The following is a 17,484-nucleotide window of genomic DNA, read 5'->3' as shown; positions in this document are numbered from 1 at the left end:
CTGTCTTGAGTAGTTTCGGGCAGGTGCTAGTTTCTAGTGACTTGTTAAAAAGTAATGAAATAGCATGCGAGAGGACATGGGCCGCTCGCTTGTACAATAATGGTGGGACATGAGACAGGTTCCCTGAGTTATTTTGAAGTGACTTTATAATCTCAGTGACTTCGGTGGGCTCAGTTTGCACAAGACAGAAGGAATTTGGGAAATTCCCATCTAGATAGTCCCCGGCATGGGCGTTGGTACGTGGAATTTTACTGGCAAGATTAGATCCTATAGTTGAGAAGAAGTCGTTTATCTTGTTAGCTGTTTCAGTGGGATGCAGTGGTGTTTCGTTAGGTTTAGTTAGGACAATATTCTTAGTTTTTTTCAGTTTGTGGGTGCCCAGAATCTGAGAGAGTGTTTTCCAGGTCTTTTTTATATCTCCTCTTGTGTCAGTGAATCTGCTGGAGTAGTACAGTTGTTTGGTTTTCTTTATTACTTTGGCGAGAACTGATGAATAGTGTTTGAGAATATCTGTGTGTATTAAGCCCTGTCTATATTGCTTTTCATATTGGTGTTTCTTATCAGTGGATTTCAGAATGCTGCTGGTTAGCCATGGGCAACCGAGCCGTTTATTCACGATCTGTTTCGCTTTTATAGGACAATGTTTGTTGTATAGTTTAAGTAATTTGTTAAGAAAAATGTCTGCCCAATCGTCAATACCATTGGCCTTGGAGAATTCTGTAGGCCAGTCAACAGTCTCTAGGTGTGCTGTGAATTTCCTTATTGAGGCCCATATTCAGCACTGTTCTTTGCACTTGCTTTCTTAGGAACCATGGTTAGAAGAAAGAAATCTGGTGAATCAACTGCACGAAATGTAAGGAAATCACCAGAATTCCTTGCACCGCGAGGAATTCAGCAATGCACATGTGAGCATTGTTTTGATTGACACTGCTATCTGGTGGTGGTGTTGTCAATCTAAATTATACGCAGTACGTACATAGTATTATTGTTATTAGTATATTGTTATTATTTATTATACGTAATTATTATTATGTACATGTACGTATTATCATAATTTTTAGTACATACTTATTATTATAATAATTATTATTATTATTAATTTAATGACCTAATCAAGAGCCCCTCACCAGGTACGTACTACTACTACTACTACTAATAATAATAATAATAATAATAATAATTATAATAATTATTATAACAACAATAATAGTAATATAATATAATAATAATAACAGGAGAAACTTCAAAAGTTTGCCAATAGTTAGCACCACCATCAGCAAAACATTGGTAACCACTACCAGTACACTTTTCACCTGTCTAGACTTAAGTAGTCTATTGTTATCAGGTTAGTCTGCCCAAAACGCCTCAGCATGATAGAGGCTTTCTTTGTTCCAATCATATTATGATACGTAAACACACATTGTAACCTTTGCAAAGAAATAAATATTTTATTTATTTATTTAAGGGACCTCCCTTGAGGGGGAAGTTCGTATCCTGAAATTTCGTTCGTATCCAGAAGCAAAAAATTGACTGAACGATGGTTCGTATCCTGAAAAATTTGCATGGTGCGGCATTCGTAAGCCGAGATTCCACTGTACTGACTAGAATTTTTTTTTTTTTTTTACATTACTTTATGTAAAAAAATGTCCTCTTCATAAAAAAAAAAATTATTTTTCAAAATATTCGGAGCACTGGGTGAGTGAATGTAGATCTACATTTGGACAGTTACGGGGTTAATGTGTGTCCAATTTTAGTTCATATATTTATTTATTTATTTATTTATTAATTTGAACATGATACAGAGAAGTACAAAAGAATACAGTTAAATGCAGCATGCCAACGCCACGTGAATGCATAGCATTACGGGCAAGCTTAAAATTAACTTAAGATTAACTAAGCAATGAAGTATTCAGTGGTAAAACATTATTGTAAACAGATAACAAGCACAAATGAGTATTACAGAAACAGGTCGTATGGTTGCATGCATTGCTGTACAATCAGTATTTATTTATTTCTTTATTTAATCTGAACATGATACAGAGAAGCACAAGGAATACAATTTTTAAAGTGCAGCATGCCAAAGCCCCTTGTATGCAGAGCATAATGGGCAGGCTTAAAATTAACTTAAGTTTAACTAAGCAATGATATATTCAGTGGTACAAAAATTATTGTAAAACAGATAACAATTTAGTACAAATGAGTATTACAAAGACAGGTCATGTGGTCATTTACTGTGTTGCTGTGTAATCAGTAGAATGGAGTATTCTGTAAAACAGATAACGATTTAGTACAAATGAGTATTAGAAAGACAGGCCATATGGTCATTTACTGTGTTGCTGTGTAATCAGTAGAATGGAGTATTCTGTTAGGTAATTCTGTATTTATATAGTTGTGAGTGAGTAAGTGATTTTTGAGAAGAGACTTGAATTTATAAATAGTGTTTCTTTTATGTTCACAGGTAATGAATTCCAGATTTTAGAGCCTTTTATGTGCATTGAGTTTTTGCATAGTGTGCGATGGACACGAGGAACATCAAAGAGAGATCTGTCTTGTGTTATGGTCATGTGTTCTGTTGAGGTTGGTAAGGAGATGTTTGAAGGGAGGGTTTATGTCAGAGTTAAGTGTTCTATGTATGTAGTAGGTGCAATAATAAGTATGGATGTTTGTATTGTGAGTAGGTTTAGAGTTTTGAATATTGGTGGAGTGTGCTGTCTGTAGTGGGAATTTGTTATCATTCTGACTGCAGCCTTTTGTTGGGTGATTAGTGGTCTGAGATGGTTTATTGTTGTTGAGCCCCATGCACAAATTCCATAGGTGAGATAGGGGTAAATAAGTGAGTGATATAGGGCCAGGAGGGCTGACTGTGGAACATAGTACCGTATCTTCGATAGTATGCCTACGGTCTTGGAATTGTTTTTGGAAATTTGTTGTATATGTGTTTGAAATTTGAGTCTATTATCAAGGTGGATTCCTAGGAATTTTCCCTCTGTGAGTTTTGTGATAGGTGATCCATTTATCATTATGTTAAGAGACACATCTGCAGCTCTGTTACCAAACTGAATGTAGTAGGTTTTGTCAATGTTTAGAGTAAGTTTGTTGGTCCTCATCCAGGTTGATATTTTCTGTAAGCCAGTATTTACAGTATTGGCTAGCATGACTGGGCTCGGGTGAGAGTAGACGTATGTAGTGTCATCTGCAAATAGTGTGGGTTTGAGTAGTTGCGATGCATTTGGTAGGTAATTTATGTATATGAGAAAGAGAAGAGGGCCTAGGACACTTCCTTGTGGGACACCAACTGTAATTGGCTGTGAGGAAGAGTTTGCCCCATTTGTGTACACATATTGGCTTCTGTTGCTGAGGTATGACTTTAAGTAGTCGAGGGAGTGTCCTCTAATACCATTGCGCGACAATTTTATGTGGAGCAAGTCGTGGTCAACTGTATTGAAAGCTTTATGTAAGTCAATGAAGATCCCCAGTGGGACTTCTTTTTTCTCTATTGCTGTATAAATATGTTCTAGCATGTGGATAATAGCATCATTAGTATTTTTATTAGGCCTGAATCCAAACTGACAGGGGTTGAGGGAAATGGATTAATTTTTCAAAGATTTAGAGAGAGGGTGTAAGTTGGATATTGGCCTATAGTTATTCAAGTCTGTGTGGTCTCCTCCTTTATGGATCGGGGTGACCCTTGCTATTTTGAGAACTGTAGGAAAGGTAGAGGATTCAATGAATTTGTTAAAGAGTGTTGCAATGATTGGTGATAGCACCTGTGACACTTTTTTGTATATAGTGGTTGGTAAGGTATTTAAATCTCCTGCCTTGTTTTTAAGTTTGTTGATGATAAGGGAGGCTTCAGCTGGGTTAGTCGGAGCTAGGAACAGTGTGTTCGGGTAGTTGCCAGTGAGGTAGTCATTGGGTGGGGTATCTGAGTTCGGGATTTTATTGGCAGGGTTTTTTCCTATAGTGGAGAAGAAATCATTGAGTCTGTTTGCTGTTTCAGTAGGTGGGAATTGGGGTTCATCTGGTTTTGTTAATTCAACTTCGCTATTTTGTGTTATCTCTTTTGTTCCTAGTATTTCCGATAGGGTTTTCCAGGTCTTTTTTATGTCACCTCATAAGTTGGATAATCTGTTCTCATAATACAATTTTTTAGCCCTTCTTATTAGGCTGGTTAGGATTGACGAGTAACGTTTTGTTTGGTCTCTGGTTATGTGGTCCATTCTGTACTCTTTTTCGTATAGGTGCTTTGTATTTATGGATTTGAGGATGCTGGGTGTTAGCCAGGGACTGATCAGTCTCTTTGCAGCCATCTGTTTAGTTTTTTAGGGCAGTGCATGTACGTTTGTAAGAGTCTGAAACTTTTACCTCACAATATTTTTTTTATTATAATAATTACCTCACAATACAAATACTCTTACATTGTGTACAAGTTAGAACAGAAGAATAAATAAACAGCAACACTCCCATTCTCAAGCAACACACCAGTTTTAGAGTGAATGATGATGATATTATCATCATAATAAAAAAGAGGTGCTAAACCCACAAAGGCCGTGAACAGCTATAGATACAGTGAAGGCATATGAAAGGAATATTTTTCTACAGTTATCCCCCAGTAACTGGTGTTGGATTAGAGAAAACGTAATTCTTCTGACACTTCTAAAAGCTGCTTATAAACACATCTCATATTTATGTCAATTTTTATACTGTGGATGTATGTATCATGTTTATGTGTTATGTAATGTGTTTCTTTTATAACTTTGAAAAAAATATCATTGATGGAATAATGGAAATGTCTATATTAACAACAGAGTTAACCCTTTGACTGTCGCAGGCCCCTTTCTGAAACTGTTTACCTGGAGACCTGGAGAGAGTTCCGGGGGTCAACGCCCCCGCGGCCCGGTCTGTGACCAGGCCTCCTGGTGGATCAGAGCCTGATCAACCAGGCTGTTGCTGCTGGCTGCACGCAAACCAACGTATGAGCCACAGCCCGGCTGATCCGGAACTGACTTTAGGTGCTTGTCCAGTGCCAGCTTGAAGACTGCCAGGGGTCTGTTGGTAATCCCCCTTATGTGTGCTGGGAGGCAGTTGAACAGTCTTGGGCCACTGACACTTATTGTATGGTCTCTTAACGTGCTAGTGACACCCCTGCTTTTCATTGGGGGGATGGTGCATTGTCTGCCAAGTCTTTTGCTTTCGTAGTGAGTGATTTTTGTGTGCAAGTTCGGTACTAGTCCCTCTAGGATTTTCCAGGTGTATATAATCATGTATCTCTCCCTCCTGAGTTCCAGGGAATACAGGTTTAGGAACCTCAAGCACTCCCAATAATTGAGGTGTTTTATCTCCGTTATGCGTGCCGTGAAAGTTCTCTGTACATTTTCTAGGTCGGCAATTTCACCTGCCTTGAAAGGTGCTGTTAGTGTGCAGCAATATTCCAGCCTAGATAGAACAAGTGACCTGAAGAGTGTCATCATGGGCTTGGCGTCCCTAGTTTTGAAGGTTCTCATTATCCATCCTGTCATTTTTCTAGCAGATGCGATTGATACAATGTTATGGTTCTTGAAGGTGAGATCCTCCGACATGATCACTCCCAGGTCTTTGACGTTGGTGTTTCACTCTATTTTGTGGCCAGAATTTGTTTTGTACTCTGATGAAGATTTAATTTCCTCATGTTTACCATATCTGAGTAATTGAAATTTCTCATCATTGAACTTCATATTGTTTTCTGCAGCCCACTGAAAGATTTGGTTGATGTCCGCCTGGAGCTTTGCAGTGTCTGCAATGGAAGACACTGTCATGCAGATTCGGGTGTCATCTGCAAAGGAAGACACGGTGCTGTGGCTGACATCCTTGTCTATGTCGGATATGAGGATGAGGAACAAGATGGGAGCGAGTACTGTGCCTTGTGGAACAGAGCTTTTCACAGTAGCTGCCTCGGACTTTACTCTGTTGACGACTACTCTCTGTGTTCTGTTAGTGAGGAAATTATAGATCCATCGACCGACTTTTCCTGTTATTCCTTTAGCACGCATTTTGTGCGCTATTACGCCATGGTCACACTTGTTGAAGGCTTTTGCAAAGTCTGTATATATTACATCTGCATTCTTTTGTCTTCTAGTGCATTTAGGACCTTGTCGTAGTGATCCAATAGTTGAGACAGACAGGAGCGACCTGTTCTAAACCCATGTTGCCCTGGGTTGTGTAACTGATGGGTTTCTAGATGGGTGGTGATCTTGCTTCTTAGGACCCTTTCAAAGATTTTTATGATATGGGATGTTAGTGCTATTGGTCTGTAGTTCTTTGCTGTTGCTTTACTGCCCCCTTTGTGGAGTGGGGCTATGTCTGTTGTTTTTAGTAACTGTGGGACGACCCCCGTGTCCATGCTCCCTCTCCATAGGATGGAAAAGGCTCGTGATAGGGGCTTCTTGCAGTTCTTGATGAACACAGAGTTCCATGAGTCTGGCCCTGGGGCAGAGTGCATGGGCATGTCATTTATCGCCTGTTCGAAGTCATTTGGCATCAGGATAACATCGGATAGGCTTGTGTTAATCAAATTTTGTGGCTCTCTCATAAAAAATTCATTTTGATCTTCGACTCTCAGTCTGGTTAGCGGCTTGCTAAAAACTGAGTCATATTGGGACTTGAGTAGCTCACTCATTTCCTTGCTGTCATCTGTGTAGGACCCATCTTGTTTAAGTAGGGGCCCAATACTGGACGTTGTTCTCGATTTTGATTTGGCATAGGAGAAGAAATACTTTGGGTTTCTTTCGATTTCATTTATGGCTTTTAGTTCTTCCCGCGATTCCTGACTCCTAAGGGATTCTTTTAGCTTAAGTTCGATGCTTGCTATTTCTCTGACCAGTGTCTCCCTACGCATTTCAGATATATGGACCTCTTTTAGCCACTCTGTTATTCTTTTCCGTCGCCTGTAAAGGGAGCGCCTGTCTCTTTCTGTTTTACATCTACTCCTCCTTTTTCTTAGAGGAATAAGCCTTGTGCATACATCGACTGCCACCGAGTTAATCTGTTCTAGGCATAAGTTGGGGTCTGTGTTGCTTAGTATATCTTCCCAGCTTATATCGGTTAGGACTTGGTTTACTTGGTCCCACTTTATGTTTTTGTTATTGAAGTTGAATTTGGTGAATGCTCCCTCGTGACTAATCTCATTATGTCGGTTTGGGGCTCCACGCATACATGACTGAACCTCAATTATGTTGTGATCTGAGTATATTGTTTTTGATATGGTGACATTTCTTATCAGATCATCATTGTTAGTGAAGATGAGGTCTAGTGTATTCTCCAGTCTAGTAGGCTCTATTATTTGCTGGTTTAAATTGAATTTTGTGCAGTGATTTAAAAGCTCGCGTGAGTGTGAGTTTTCATCAGAGCTGCCTCCTGGTGTTATTACTGCAACAATATTATTTGCTATATTCCTCCATTTGTAGGAGTGAGGAAGAGCCAGTTGTGAGTGTGGGGGAAGTTCGTGAGGCAGTAGGTAAAATGAAAGGGGGTAAGGCAGCCGGGATTGATGGGATAAAGATAGAAATCTTAAAAGCAGGTGGGGATATAGTTTTGGAGTGGTTGGTGCAATTATTTAATAAATGTATGGAAGAGGGTAAGGTACCTAGGGATTGGCAGAGAGCATGCATAGTTCCTTTGTATAAAGGCAAAGGGGATAAAAGAGAGTGCAAAAATTATAGGGGGATAAGTCTGTTGAGTGTACCTGGTAAAGTGTATGGTAGAGTTATAATTGAAAGAATTAAGAGTAAGACGGAGAATAGGATAGCAGATGAACAAGGAGGCTTTAGGAAAGGTAGGGGGTGTGTGGACCAGGTGTTTACAGTGAAACATATAAGTGAACAGTATTTAGATAAGGCTAAAGAGGTCTTTGTGGCATTTATGGATTTGGAAAAGGCGTATGACAGGGTGGATAGGGGGGCAATGTGGCAGATGTTGCAAGTGTATGGTGTAGGAGGTAGGTTACTGAAAGCAGTGAAGAGTTTTTACGAGGATAGTGAGGCTCAAGTTAGAGTATGTAGGAAAGAGGGAAATTTTTTCCCAGTAAAAGTAGGCCTTAGACAAGGATGTGTGATGTCACCGTGGTTGTTTAATATATTTATAGATGGGGTTGTAAGAGAAGTAAATGCGAGGGTCTTGGCAAGAGGCGTGGAGTTAAAAGATAAAGAATCACACACAAAGTGGGAGTTGTCACAGCTGCTCTTTGCTGATGACACTGTGCTCTTGGGAGATTCTGAAGAGAAGTTGCAGAGATTGGTGGATGAATTTGGTAGGGTGTGCAAAAGAAGAAAATTAAAGGTGAATACAGGAAAGAGTAAGGTTATGAGGATAACAAAAAGATTAGGTGATGAAAGATTGAATATCAGATTGGAGGGAGAGAGTATGGAGGAGGTGAACGTATTCAGATATTTGGGAGTGGACGTGTCAGCGGATGGGTCTATGAAAGATGAGGTGAATCATAGAATTGATGAGGGAAAAAGAGTGAGTGGTGCACTTAGGAGTCTGTGGAGACAAAGAACTTTGTCCTTGGAGGCAAAGAGGGGAATGTATGAGAGTATAGTTTTACCAACGCTCTTATATGGGTGTGAAGCGTGGGTGATGAATGTTGCAGCGAGGAGAAGGCTGGAGGCAGTGGAGATGTCATGTCTGAGGGCAATGTGTGGTGTGAATATAATGCAGAAAATTCGTAGTTTGGAAGTTAGGAGGAGGTGCGGGATTACCAAAACTGTTGTCCAGAGGGCTGAGGAAGGGTTGTTGAGGTGGTTCGGACATGTAGAGAGAATGGAGCGAAACAGAATGACTTCAAGAGTGTATCAGTCTGTAGTGGAAGGAAGGCGGGGTAGGGGTCGGCCTAGGAAGGGTTGGAGGGAGGGGGTAAAGGAGGTTTTGTGTGCGAGGGGCTTGGACTTCCAGCAGGCATGCGTGAGCGTGTTTGATAGGAGTGAATGGAGACAAATGGTTTTTAATACTTGACGTGCTGTTGGAGTGTGAGCAAAGTAACATTTATGAAGGGATTCAGAGAAACCGGCAGGCCGGACTTGAGTCCTGGAGATGGGAAGTACAGTGCCTGCACTCTGAAGGAGGGGTGTTAATGTTGCAGTTTAAAAACTGTAGTGTAAAGCACCCTTCTGGCAAGACAGTGATGGAGTGAATGATGGTGAAAGTTTTTCTTTTTCGGGCCACCCTGCCTTGGTGGGAATCGGCCGGTGTGATAATAAAAAAAAAAATAAAAAATAAGTTGAAATCCCCCAGGAGCAAGATGTTGGGTGCAGGAGCTGGAAGGTTTTCCAGACAGTGGTCAATTTTTAACAGCTGTTCCTGGAATTGCTGGGATGTTGCATCCGGAGGCTTGTAGACTACCACAATGACTAGGTTTAGGTTCTCGACCTTTACTGCTAAAACTTCCACTACATCATTTGAGGCATTTAGCAGTTCTGTGCAAACAAGTGACTCTGCAATGTACAGGCCAACCCCCCCCTTTTGCCTGTTCACTCTGTCACATCTGTATAGGTTGTAACCTGGGATCCATATTTCGTTGTCCAAGTGATCCTTTATGTGGGTCTCAGCGAAAGCCGCGAACATTACCTTTGCCTCTGCAAGCAGTCCACGGATGAAAGGTATTTTGTTGTTTGTTGCTGGCTTTAGACCCTGTATATTTGCCAAGAAGAATGTTATCGGACTGGTGGTATTGTTGGTACTGGGGGGGGATTTTTTTTCCGGCATTAGTATCTGTATCTGTTGGTTTGGAGTGGAGGCCATTGACTGTGGTTCCACTCCAGGAATGACTGGATTTGGTGTACGATTTCTGCCATTTCCTGCCAGTTTTTTTTCCTTCCTGGCACTAAAAAACCTCTCCCTCTTGAGTGGCTGTGACTACCCAGGTTTTCCCATGGCCTGGATGTTTTGTATCTTTTTGTCCCCTTTAGATGGTATGCCTGGCAATTTAAGTTATAGCACAGTCTTTCCTGTACTGAAGAGGTACACAGTTCAGGGTGAAAAAGCTTACAGGAAGGGAGTTTGCATTTTCCTGTTGTCATATGGGCATGGCATTTTCTAGGGTGGTCATAGTTGCACGTCCGATCTGTTTTTCCAGATTTCCCATGCCAGCAGATACCGAGTGCATAGTATGTGCACAGGCTTGGTTTCTGTTTGCCTTGGGTTTCTGTGACTGTATTCCCTGTTGGTGCATGTTTCCCTGTCTTACTTCTATCCTCCCTAGCACCAACAATGGAGCTCCCACCAGTTGTTTTTGGTAATATATCCTCACTATTGCTAGTGGAGTCCTCTTGTTTCCTATTTCCTGCGGTATTTCTAGTTTGCAATATTGGTTTTATCTTATCTTTGACTACACTTGTTTCCCTACTATGGCTCCTGTCCCCTATGAGGTCATTTATATGTATTCCTTCCTGCGTATAATTCCCGACTACCTGGACAAAATCTCCAGCTTCACCATTACTGTCTCCCAGGACAGCATCTCCAGCTTCCCCATTACTGTCTCCCAGGACAGCATCTCCAGCTTCACCATTACTGTCTCCCAGGACAGCACCTCCAGCTTCATCATTACTGTCTCCCAGGGCAGCACCTCCAGCTTCACCATTACTGTCTCCCAGGACAGCACTATCAGCCCCCCATTTACTGACTACCAGGACATCATCTCCAGCCTTACAGTTTCTGACTACATGGCCAGTATCAAGGGCAGTACCATTCAGCCCAGACTTTTTATGTTCCCATCTGTTGTAGAAAGCTTCCAGGTTTTCTATGAAAGCAGCTTTGATGTTGACCTCTTTTAATACCCTTGTGATTTTAGTCCACAGATTTATCTCATTTGGGCATACCCAAAAACACTTCCCTGTTTTAATACTGCTTGTAGCTAGTTCTTGGATATCTGCACAAAGGGCGTGACACCAATTTCCACAAAAATGACAATTTATGCATGTGGAAGCCCGTTTGTTTGACTGACCACAGACTACACACAGCTTCATAATGATTTGAATGGTTGATTTACTGCAATTCTACTAGCAACCTCTTGAATATTCTATTAATAACCTGCTAGGTAGTGCACAACGAAACCGTTTGAAACCAGTCCAGGGTTCGGACCAGTCAAGGGTTCGGACCAGTCAAGGGTTCGGACCAGTGTATCTGATCTGATCAGTGGGTCACTTATTTAAACCATACTGGTCGGTGATTTGAGCTAACACATGAAGGATCTACTGGAAATTATCTACCCGAGTAATATGTGATTTGATTGATACAAAAGTATAACTTGCGTGTTGAAGAGCCGGTGACTGCTGGCACTCCTACAATGACGAACGGTCGACCTCCACCCTTGTTTATCAATCGCTGTATCTAGCTTTTCTATTTTTTTTTTTTCCGTCTCCACCACAATAAATGCTATATTATCACTATAGTTGACTGGTGCAAATTTTGGAGGAAGGACGCTTTTTCTGTAGTAATAATTGCTTCTCGTTGTGTATATTGCGACCGCTGGCAACTACAGGTTATATGAAATTCACAGTATATGTCTGGTATTTCAAGAAAAAAGAAACTAATGAAAGTCACTCCACTCCACTAAGTACCATTATAATACTGGTTAGTTGCTACTACAACACTGTATTTTGCTATTCACTGGTATCATTAGATTATATGCGAGTACACTAGCAGGCCAGGAAGATTTTTTAAAAACAGCTGACCTGTGGTAAGTTTCTGGCGACTTCTGGCACCTGCCTCTATAGGCTGTCATCCTATGTCGCAAAATATTCGAAAAAAAAAAATTATTTTTTCTTATGAAAATGTTAGGATTATTTTTCTGTGTGTTTTAAGCCTAAAAAAAAAAAATTTGCCATCAGTACTTACCGAGATATAGAGCTGCAAAGTTTGCAGAAAGTGAGGTGCGTATGGCAACAGCGGTGACTGCCGCCCACCCGGTATTCTTTTATTTACTCTAATTCAAAAGTTTCTTGTATTTTCCAATATTTTTCTTTTCCAAGTAACTTATGTGGCCTGTGAGACCAATGTAAGGTGCATTGTTCAAATATACACTCATTGTTTACAACACAATACCTGAACAAACTTTATCACTATTAGTTTGTGTATACAATTTGTTTACACAAACAAACAACACAAAACAATGTTTATTACTATTGTTCCATAATATATATACATATGTACAGTCACTGAACATGTTCCTAGAACTGCTGCTGCTTGTGGAGCTCTTTGAAACATGGGTATATGCAGAGGGGCACTTGACACTCCTCACACATAAAACGAGTGTCTCTGCGTGTTTGTGGGCGTTTTGTGGCATGTGTACATACATAACACCTCTTCTGAGCATTTTTCTTGGCAGTAGTAGGAGGCAGTTGTATGGGGTAGTGATCACCAGGCCTGAAACGAGATGGCGTGTGTTGGTAATTTCGTGGGCGCTGGTCTATTGCAGGTGTTGCTCCTTGGTACTTTGCGATTATTTGTCTGATTACTGACAAACAAAATTCACCATATTTTGGTGTTTTGTTGGTCTTCAACTTGTATATGTTATAAGCATTTAGCATGGAGATATCAACAAGATGGAACAAAAGTTTTATATACCACTTATAACTCTTGCGTACACAATCAGCAAACCCAATCTGCATGTCACATTTGCCCACTAAGCGCATATTAAGGTTGTAGTCCATGACAGCTGCAGGCTTTAGAATGGGTTCATTGGTCTCTCTGTTGTGCCTGCCACTGTGTGCCATTTCGTTTTGGTGAACTGATGTCAACAATGTGACATCACATTTGTCATGCCACCGAAATGCAATGATGTCATTGGCAGCAAAGGCTTGCACCTCACCTCTGCGAGTGCCAGCGTTGAACCTTGGCATATGTTTACAATTACCACGCACTGTGCCACACACATCTGTCAAGTTCACTCGCAAGAAATCACTGAGTAAGGAGCTTGTGTACCAGTTATCAGCGAACAACATATGCCCCTCACCAAGATATGGTTCCATCATTGTTCTAACCACATCACCAGAGATACCCAATAACTTCATTGTATCTCTCAAAGTATTATTGCCAGTGTACACAATGATATCCAAAACTAGACCACTTCTGCAATCACACAGTACAAATAACTTTATACCAAAGCGTTTCCTCTTGCTTGGTATATATTGCTTGAATGAGAGTCTTCCTTTGAATAAAATCAAGGACTCGTCAATAACAAGCTTCCTGAAGAGATAAAAATACATGCAGCACTCTTGTTTCATGTACATAAACACATTTCTTATCTTATATAACCTGTTGGTTCTGTCAGGCCTGGTTTTGTCTGAAAAGTGTAACATACATAACAGTATCAGGAAACGATTGATACCTATAATGTCACTAAAACCTGGAGTTGAAATCAGGTGTTCTGTTGCCCAGTATGTGGTGACAGTGTGCTTATACACATGTGGCATAAACATTATTGTGGCAAAAAACAGGTACATCTCTGCCACAGTTGTCTCCTTTCACTGGTGTAGCCGTGATCTTGGTGAGAGAATTGTATTTGCCATGGTGTATTCCTAGTATGTGTTGGTTTCCCTGACAATGATGTCCATCAGGGGTTCATCGAAGAATAACTCAAAGCATTCCAGTTCACTAGCATTGTTCCCAAGTGGACATGATGGCTTTATTCCACTTTGTTTCATCAAAGTCATGGGGACTGGGAACAAACTCGTCACCTTCCTGCCAATCCCAGATGCGGTCTGCTGGTAGGTTCTGGATATTGTAACATGGTTGTGGTTGTGCAGGTTGTGGTTTTGGTTGTGTAGGTTGTGGGAGTGTGGGGTCAGATGAGGCTGGTTGTTGTTGTGCAGAGTCAGCAGCCTTGGTAGTAGCGTGGCCCGCTGCTGTAGCTACATGGGTCGTGCCACCATCACTCACCACCACTGCCTGCTCCCTCACTCACATCATTCATACCCATCGTAACAATATCGTCATCTTCACTATCAGGTCGTGGTGTAGGGCCACGGGATGTGCTCCCAGAGTTTCTCCTTCCCCTTGGAACAGCATATGAAACACTACCAGATCGCATGCTACGTCGTACATACTGCCGCTTCACTGGGAAATATTCACCCTCACTGTCACAACTAGAACTGCTTTCAATGACCTTGAAATCACTATCACTATCACATTCACTGCTAACATCTGGGTGTTGTACACGACCAAATAGTTTCCTCTTTCGTCCTGGTATAGGTGAACGTGAACGTGAACAAGCCGGCCCAGCACCAGAGGTGGAAGGTTGTGGGTCATCTGGGTTTTCATCACTAATTACGTTATCCTGGGCACTTTTTTTGGTCACACTCACTTCAAAACCCTGGAATTTACTGTCACTGACATTTTCATTGCTGTTAGAGCTATCACTTGGGAACAAAAGACCCCCAATCCGCCGAGGAGTGAGGTATTTCTTACTGTGAGGCATGGTGAAAATGGACTACCAAGATGGCGTTCCCACAATGCACCGCTGAGTCCCAGATTTTTTCACAGGGTGCACACCCACCACTGAGACCCATTGTCTCTCATGTAGGCCTACCAGGCCTTTCCCACTTGATTTGAAGCCACTAGAATTTATGCGTATAAGTACGTCAGAAACAGTGGCACGTAAGACGTATTTATACTGCGTAAACAGTCAAAGGTTTAAGGGCCTAAGATCCAGTCGGTAAATGAATTCGTCGCTAATCGAGGAATCACCCCTTACTGACACTTCAAATGTGACACCACTGAAAATTAAAACATTTGGTTTTATGTTTGCTGGAAAATTCCTTTCAATCTGTTTATTATTAACGGCAATACAACATGAAATAGGTCAATGACTTACTTCCGAGATATTCCAGGAAACGAGTGCATAGCTGATCACTTTATGAGAAAATCACTTCTTTCAGTCTTTGCATAGGCTATGAGTGATCCTCTATAGTCACCCTTCAGGCACATATTAACGTTTTCTGCAATTGTCACATACATTTTTTTATTATCCCTCCCCACTCTCCACCCTTCAATACCTCTCTATATAATGTCAGTTTTTATTAATTTGGGCATATCTATCATGCTTCTACATTATTTATGTTATACCTAATACAGTGGACCCCCGGTTCACGATGCTATCGGTATCCGATAAATCCGGTAACCAATGCATTATATCGCCAAAAATTTGCCTTGGTTCCCATTACAAAACCCGGTATGCGATGCGATTCGTACGAGACGTGTCCACGTGTGGCCTGAACTTCCCCGTGTGTACCAGTGTTTACAAGCCAGCCAGTGTTTGTGCATCTAAGAATACATTCGGTACATTCCATATTATCCATATTATCACTGTTTTTGGTACTTGTTTCTGCAAAATACAAATGACGCTATTATACACATGCTAGAACTAATATACACTGCACTTGAGAAAAAAGAAATCCCATTTGGGATCTTCAATGATTTACAAAAAGCTTTTGATACAGTTGACCATGATTTATTGCACATAAAATTATCCCACTGTGGTATAAGAGGGCACTCCCTCAACTACCTAAAGTCATACCTCAGCAACAGAAGCCAATATGTGTACACAAATGGAGCAAACTCTTTCACACAACCAATTACAGTTGGTGTCTCACAGGGAAGTGTCCTTGGCCCTCTTCTCTTTTTCATTTACATGAACGACCTACCAAATACATCGCAACTACTCAGACCCATATTATTTTCAGATGACACTACATACGTCTTCTCTCGCCCAAGCCCAGTCATACTAGCCAATACTGTAAATATTGAATTACAGAAAATATCTACCTGGATGATGATTAACAAGCTTATTCACAATACTGACAAAACCTACTTCATTCAGTTTGGAAACAGAAGTACAGATGTTCCACTTAACATAGTGATAAACAGTTCATCTATCATAAAGCTCACAGAGGGAAAATTCTTAGGAATGCACCTTGATAATAGATTCAAATTTCAAACACATGTTCAACAAATTTCCAAGAAGATCTCTAAGTCCATAGGCATACTATTGAAGATATGGTACTATGTTCCACAATCAGCTCTCCTGGCCCTATATCACTCACTCATCAACAATAAATCATCTCAGACCATTAGTTACCCAACAAAAGGCTGCAGTCAGAATAACAAATTCCCACTCCAGGCAGCATACTCCACCAATATTCAAAACTCTAAACTTACTCACCGTACAAAACATCCATACTTATTATTGTGCCTACTACATACATAGAACACTAAATTCAGATATAAACCCTCCCCTCAAACTTCTCCTTACCAACCTCAACAGAACACATGACCATAATACAAGGCACAGATCACTCTTTGAAGTTCCCTGTGTCCATCTCACACTATGTAAAAACTCAATGCACATAAAAGGCCCAAAAATTTGGAATTCATCGCCTGTAAATACAAAAGAAACACTGTCTGTTTATCAATTCAAGACTCTTCTTAAAAACCACTTACTCACCAAAAACTAAGTAAATATTAATTCACAAATAATCCATACATAGAAGAGAGGAGCTTATGACGACATTTCAGTCTGACTTGGACCATTTACAAAGTCACACTGTGACTTTGTAAATGGTCCAAGTCGGACCAAAACATCGTCGTAAGCTCCTCTCTTCTATGTGTGGGTTATTTGTGTATTGTTCCAGTCACGATATTGCGCCTTTTTGGTATTTATAAATACTGAATAACTTGTATTTCATAAATGTATAACCTGTGACCCTATCAAACTAAGTTTTTAATTACATTACCTAATAGAATAATCCATTCTCTTGAATGCACAGTTTCTGCACTACAAATCGTTGATTTTATTCGACTTGATCGGATTAATAAATTGTATGACTACATATAGTACATTGATCATTTTGTTATATTATACATTGTAATGCTACAAATTTGTACAACTATAATGCTTCATAATTGAAATGTTCAAATTTCATTGTTTAAAATACTCATTTGTACTTCATGTTGTAAATTGTTTGCTTAATTTTTACCACTGAATCTATCATTGCTTAGTTAATCTTAAGTTAATTTTAAGCCTGCCCATAATGCTTTGCATGCAAGGGGCTTTTGGCATGTACACCCAACTACTACAATTCCTTGTACAACTATGTATCATGCCCAAATAAAAATTATTATTATTATTATTATTATTATTATTATTATGCTTCTACAAAGAATTATAGATATTTTACAAAAATTGTTTTACTGACTTGGTGAGTAATATACAGTGAAACCTCTACTTGCGAGTTTAATCCGTTCCATGACCTTGCTTGCAACTGGATTTGCTCATTTGCAGAGTCAATTTCCCTCATTTAAATTAATTGAAATGCAATTAATCTGTTCCAGTGGAATTCTGTACTTCAATAATTTCGCTAATATCAACTCTACGGCTTATTTATCTATCTCACTTCATCTAGTATGACATAATAAACAATATAAATAATGCAATTAATCTGTTCCAGTGGAATT

At 40.2% G+C, this 17,484-nt stretch overlaps 1 protein-coding gene across 1 annotated transcript in view; it reads right to left on the bottom strand.

Moving 5' to 3' along the window:
* Window positions 1–17,484, bottom strand: part of LOC128686555 (ATP-binding cassette sub-family C member 5) — a 537,407-nt gene that overhangs the window by 45,357 nt on the left and 474,566 nt on the right. The gene's annotated exons all lie outside the window — the stretch shown is intronic.

This window comes from Cherax quadricarinatus, chromosome 12 (assembly GCF_038502225.1).
Source record: "Cherax quadricarinatus isolate ZL_2023a chromosome 12, ASM3850222v1, whole genome shotgun sequence".
NCBI lineage: Eukaryota > Metazoa > Arthropoda > Malacostraca > Decapoda > Parastacidae > Cherax > Cherax quadricarinatus.
Note: the sequence above shows the minus strand (reverse complement) of the source record. Positions and strands in the feature narration are given on the sequence as shown.